This window comes from Excalfactoria chinensis, chromosome 2 (assembly GCF_039878825.1).
Source record: "Excalfactoria chinensis isolate bCotChi1 chromosome 2, bCotChi1.hap2, whole genome shotgun sequence".
Taxonomy (NCBI): domain Eukaryota; kingdom Metazoa; phylum Chordata; class Aves; order Galliformes; family Phasianidae; genus Excalfactoria; species Excalfactoria chinensis.
The window spans coordinates 8,219,054-8,225,928 of NC_092826.1; positions in this window are offsets into that span (position 1 = coordinate 8,219,054).

Sequence of the window (6,875 nt, forward strand, 5' to 3'; positions counted from 1 at the left end):
AAATGTGTGCAGAAAAGCTATTCTCCTCCTCCTCAGAAACTGTCTAGAGGCCACCTGCAGCAAACTTTAGGTTATTGGCCTGTCAATTACAAAATTATAAGAGGTTAGTAGAAGTCAAAATAAAGGTCAATAAGTCAATTAGAAGTCAATACTGCTATTAATGCACTATAAAATGTAGTTCTCCTGTGCTGTTTAGCTACTGTGAATTTATTTACTCCCATAAGAATTGCCTATTACTTATACCTAAGAAACCCTTAATTCCTATGGTTTTGTAGGGTTTTTTAGCCTGTGTAGGGTTGAATTTTACTGATGGAGAACATCTACCGCAGAAAGATAAAGATACCTGATGGTGGCATAATTTCTCACTCCTGGACTGTTCTATCTTTTCAGGTTTCAGGGATCAGATAACAGGGTGAATTTTCAACCCGAGGAATGTCACTGAGTGAAAGAATGGCTTCTGGCAGCAGCAGCTTCCAAATTGAGAAAGAACCTATCAATAAGAATGAAGATGAAAATCGGAAGGAATAAAAAATTGAAGAGAAAGATAATCCTTAAACTCAGATTCAGTAAAGTTCACAGGAATCAGTGACGGGCAGATAATTAATCTGGAAGTCTCTTGCAAAGGGAAACGAAGATGGCATTGCCAATCCAGTGAATGTAATCTTTTCTGATAATGGCTTGAGGTTACTTTGGAGAAATTTTTATATGGAAAGAAAACATTAAAAAAAAAAACCAAACTCATAGACATACATTAAAATCAAAACCAACTTCTAAAAATTAAGCTTGTTTTTTTAGATAGAAAACCATTGCAAGGTTAAAATGCAGAAAGACAATTAAAGGGGTGGAAATATTTTGATAACAGTCTTCACTGGCTTAAAATAGCAAGTTGTTTCTTCCCCTAATAAGCTAGCTCTGTGTTTCAGATGTGGGATTTTCAGGCAGTAAAACTTCCATGCTAGGAAGTTACTTTAAGGTAATCACTTCTTAAAAATCCTGGTCTTCCATCAAATTTCTTAATCAGATTTTTATTTTTATTTTTTTTTTAAGGATAATACATTATCTATTTTTATCCTGTACTACCAGTCACTGAGGATCTTACCTTGCAACCTGCAGCAAAGGAGTATGCCTAAAAAGTCACCAAAGTCAACAGATTATTTCCTCAGACTCCAAATCAAGCTCTCTCTCTTTCTGTTTTCTAAAGTCTTGAAATAATAATGAAATTATGTAGAGATACTAGAATAACTTATCTGCATTTAAATTTATAACCAGCCAACATAATTAGATACTTTTCTAAGTCAGTTGTTTTGTACTTAACGCAGCATAATTACTTAATCACATTATAATGAAAGCTTTTTGAATAACTTATTTCAAACTTGTAAAAATCCTTTTTACTTTAAGTATGAGTTCACTGGTAATTTATTTTCTTAAGTCTATTTACCAGCCATCATTAATAATATATAAAAATGTGTTAAACTATAATATAGAAAATAAATAGAAATAATTCCATGGGAAAGCACTTGACATTGATTCATTACATAGACATGCATCCTTGGTTCTCTGGGCATAACAAATATTGACTGTCACCATTGAATAGATTAATTCTATAGTGTTAAGAGAACTTCCACATGTAGGATCATGGACCATTGACTGTCTAATGTGAATGTCATAGTGTTTTATTGCTTGAATATTGTGGGTTTGAGCCATAGCTCACTGAAACACTGAAAGACATTTACTGTCTTACATGAGCTTTGAGTTCAACATCATATTTTCACAGTTTTTGGTTTTTTTTATTATTATTTTTTATTTTTTATTTTTCTCTCCTTAATGAGACTCAAGGTCAGTAGGAGTCAGTGAAATGTTGTCTGTCAGGAAGAACACCTTACCCTATGGATAGAAGTGATATGACTATCATTGCATAGAACAGCAAAAAACACAACAGGGGAGAGGACAGAGTGGTTATAGGATGTCTATAGGCTCTGAGGGACTGATTTCAAATCTGCTCTGCCTCAGCCTTACTGGGTTACCTTAGGCAAATAATTTATTGCAACGTAAGTAGATCACTTATTACTTCTCTTAACCTTCTACTGTTACAAAAACAAGGCAGAGAAGTGTTACTGAACCTTTTTAGTAGCCAAATGTCCAAGGTTACCTCAATGTGTGCCCCTGGTGGCGCATGGTGTTAGAACCACTGCTTGCAACACTGGAGGCCCGGGTTCGAATCCCCCCTGTGGTGCAAGTGGTAGAAGTGCCGCTCTGCTACACTAGAGGGCTCGAATCCCGGGAGTTGGACTCGATGATCTCTAAGGTCCCTTCCAACTCTCATGATACTATGGTACTATGAATTTCTGGAGTTTTGCAATTAAGATTTCTACTTGAGCAAAAAAGTAGACTGATACCAATTTCTAAATAAAACAGTATCTTAATCATTCTCTAGGGGGAATTGTGAGAAGAATTACACTCTCAGTCTGTGGGGTACTGTTTAATAGCCTGTCATTACACTTAGTGGAGATTTAATCAGAACACTGAGGTCCAGGACAGCGTGTACCCATGTTGACATGGCAGAATTACCCTAAAATTTACTGACTTTGAACATGAATTTGGAGTGACTTAGGTGCAGTTGCCTGCTCTGGAAACATCCATTTTTATTTTATTCAGTACAACAGAACTAATTCATAAAATTTTCTTGAGTTCCAAGAGCACAAGATCAGAATCTGAGTGGAGCTCCATTGAATTTTCTACTGACCACACAGAAACCACTTACTCATGAGAAACCTTCATGCCATTCAATACATTAGACAACAATGTGTTAACCCATGTATGGCAAAAACCTGTTGATGGTATATGTTAGCTCTGCTGCTGGACCACAGTGCTGCCTATGAAACTCAAAGTCATTGACTCTCTTGGCCATGGGATATTTAGAAAGCAGCTCTTCACACTGGGGCCTCATCCCTTGGTTATGATGAGGCATAAATATTAATGGACAAAATCCCAGTGATGTAAGACAGTAACTGGTAAAAGTTTATTTTTCTAAACTGACTTCTGTGCCCTGGCTATATTTTTTAGGTATTTTAGATATGAAAAACAGTATCAGTACTGGCAAAGTTATGCACATTCTACCTTCGAGGTAATAACAGAGGAAACAGCTCTGGACTGTAGAATATCTGAAGCAGACCCTAGTTACTGAAAGAGCTATGGAAATTTGTTTCTAGATATTAAATAATAAAGGAGGATGCTTTGTTATATGGTGTAAGTGCAGGTCATCTTTTCTTCTTCATTTGCTAACTACTGGAAGAGTAGTAAGCAGACACAGAGCTTGGCGTTATAGAATTGCTTTAAAAATGTCATCTGTCATTTCCTCTGGACCTGCAAAGAGAACATCTCTCCTCTAGAAGCGCAGCTGAACTCCAGCAGGGTAGCAGTGTTCTTTAACTCATTGACAACATAATCACACTGAGTCCTGTCACAGTTTATTCATTGTTGATTGTTATTCTGTCTTCCCCTCTGCTTTCACCTCACATGCCATTTACTCCTGGTTGCCATGGAGATGCAACACAGTATTAGTCTAACTTTAGATTACCCTTGCAACCTTGCATACTTTAAAATTATTTATGTTTCTTAGCAACTCTGCTGAACATCTACATCTTTCAGATACTCTCCTGTACTGGAAGACTGAGTTTACAATCCCATAGCAAAGGTGATGCAAGGAGTCTGTGTCAAGGGAGAAGATAACACCTTGCCTACAGGTGTGTAATCCACAACTTTTCTTCCAAGCTTCATAGGATAATAGAATACTTAGAGTTGGAAGAGACTTCTGAGGGCCACCTAGTCCAACTCCCCTGCAATGAAGAGGGACATGCACAGTTAGATAAGGTTGCCCAGGGCCTGATACAATTTCATCTTGAAAGTATCAGGGATGGGGCATCAATCACATCTCTGGGCATCCTGTTCCAGTGCCTCACCACCCTCACTTCAGAAGAATACTTCCTTATATCTAACTTAAATCTACCCTCTTTCAACTTGAAACCATCATCTCCCATTTTTCTATCAGCAAAGACCCTGATGAAAAGTCTGTTAAAAGAGAATGGAGGGAATTCTTACATAAGTAGACCTTATAAGAGTTTACATTGCAACAGATTTTCTTTGCAGGAAAATATGAAAAAATACAATGTTAAAAAACACTGGAAAAAAGAATTGAGGTTTGATGAAAATGTAACATGACTATCCCTTCTTGTACCAAAGTAGAGCTGAATCTCAACTAAGTGTTCGGCTGTTATCTAATCAAGAGGCCTGCATAACTTGTTAGACAGTTTAGGGCACCGAGTGTAAAATGTTCCTTGATGGAACTATGTAATTGTCAACAGAAAAATCAATTTTATGATTCAGTGTCGCAGAAATTCCTGTCTGAAGGGAAAAAAGAAGGTGAAATTCTCTAGGCAGCAGCATTCATTCATTCATCTCTACCTGCTACAAACCTCTGCACTCCTGGTGTTACAGAAGACATTTCTAACTGACAAAACTGCTGCAGAAAAATCTGAATAAGTCCCTCAGACAAGACGTACATATAACAGTGTTTCTCAAGACCAATATTCTCTATCTATTTTCTAACAACTCACTGACAGGAGGTGCATTCTGCATTGTGTAGACATTCCTAAGGCTTACACAGTACAGCAACTCCAGGAAATACCAGTTTCTAAAACAATTCAGACAAAGTACTCTTAAAGGGAGCCAAGTGGGAATAAGTTTCATGAATTTACATCTAGCACAACCTATTTGTCATGTCTCCTTTAGTTTCCTGTTAGTCCTGTATTTTCCTCTCCTATCTAACCAGTGTTTTGTTTTGCATAGTGAAAAAAGGAGACACAAAATACTGACAGTGCAGCCACCCCATTTGGCACTCCAGACTTCTGTCTGATGGAGGCAGTTATGTCAGACAGTGCCTTGAGGGACAGAAACAGATAGCAGATCTGCTACTCTCTTCCTCTCTGAGGAACAGTTAGGATAATTTCTGAAGTACTGCTTCTACAGTGAAACCCACTGTAAAGTATTTTCAGCTTCACTTACAACAAAGTGATGGAATTAACCCAGTTTTACCTTATTCTCATTGATTTTCATGTAGTATTAGATGGGGGGTCAGTTCTAGTTAAATGGAGATCAAAACCACAATCCTAATTTTCAGACCTTAGACTTCACTCAGGGTAATAGATTTAATGTAACTCTACCACCTGCTCCTCATTTTTAGACTACAGCAAGATACTTATGTCGACACAACCTTTCTCCCAAACCAAGAAATGAAGCCAGAGTATTCTGATGATTAGCTGTACTAGTAAAGATCATCAACAATTGTGAATTTCAGAGAAAAAAGATTCCCTGACTAAAAGAAGTCCAGAAAAAGCGAGTTCTGCTCAGACCACTGCCTAGAACTAAGATGAGTTGTACCATGGATGGGAATGCTCTGTAGATTTTGGAGGAAGAACTGTACTAGCTGCCTAGTTTTACACTTTTCATGGATTGGGAATGTAAATACAAATCAAGGAGATTTTAAGAAATTGACTCAAATTTTTAACAAGTTGGGATGGCATTTGGTTTTAGTGTTTTGTACCTAACACAAAGGGTCTCGGTCCTAAAATTAACACCCTCAGCGAAATACTGCTATTGATAAGGTAAGGGTTTCAATTGACCAAAGACTAAAATAAGAAAGAATAAGACTTAAATATGAAAAATATGGAAGGGCTTAAAACTGCTGATTAAATATCCGAAATTTTAGTTTATTAATATTATAGAATTCTAAATGTACCTATTGCAAATAAAAACACATCTTTGGTTCTCATCCATATTAAACATGGCATATATATATACATATACATATACATATACATACATACATATATATATATATATATATATATGTATATATATATATATATATATATATGTAGCTTACTATTGCTTAGTTATTACCAGTCAGTGAAAAATCTTATTCTCTTAAGAGATGATCAAGAAAAGTACACAGCTGAGGTAACAAAAGTTTCACCTAAAATCTTACTGAATACCATTCTGATGGATGAAATTGCTCATGCAACCTTTTCCTGTAAAGGAGATTTCATTTACTGTTTTAGTTCAGTAATTGCTCTACATTTGTATTTACTGGAAGTTTCTGAAATTCACCTGAGCTAGATAGGTTTGTAATACCAAATCTGAATATTGAGCAATATATATGTACGGAAAGACTGACAGAAGCCCAAATTTATTCTTTCTCTTGCTTCAGAGTGAGTCTCAGAGCAAATGTACTCTGAAGTTATGTGACTGGGATGCAGGCAACAAAGGAAAGGATGTGTTAACCAAAAACGGTGTTGGTATAATTAAGTGGGAATCCATCTGATATGTGTGAAGAACTTATAAATATGCCTCAGAACAGCTTTTATTTTATTTTATTTTATTTTATTTTATTTTATTTTATTTTATTTTATTTTATTTTATTTTATTTTTTCCCAGAGGAACTATTGTCAATAGGTCAGCTGAAGTGCAACATTATTCAGTTAAGTCTGAACCAAATTTGAAAAATCCTGGACAAATCTCTGAGTTTATCTAACACCTCTTGCAACTAAGTATATATACCATTAATATGACCCCATCTGCTTTCAGTTCAGTATCTAAGAGACTGCAAACATCCGTATATTTATAGACAATTTGTATCAATCTAGAAAACAGTAGACAGAGCAGAGAAAAAAGAACCAATCCACACTACAGTTATTTAATACCTGGATGATTTCATAATCAGTACTGAGCCTTTGTCAGCTCTAATGATACAGGACTAAAAGCCATTAGAACTGGTGATAATAAATAGCACTTCTATGGAAATCAAAGCAAATAGGTGC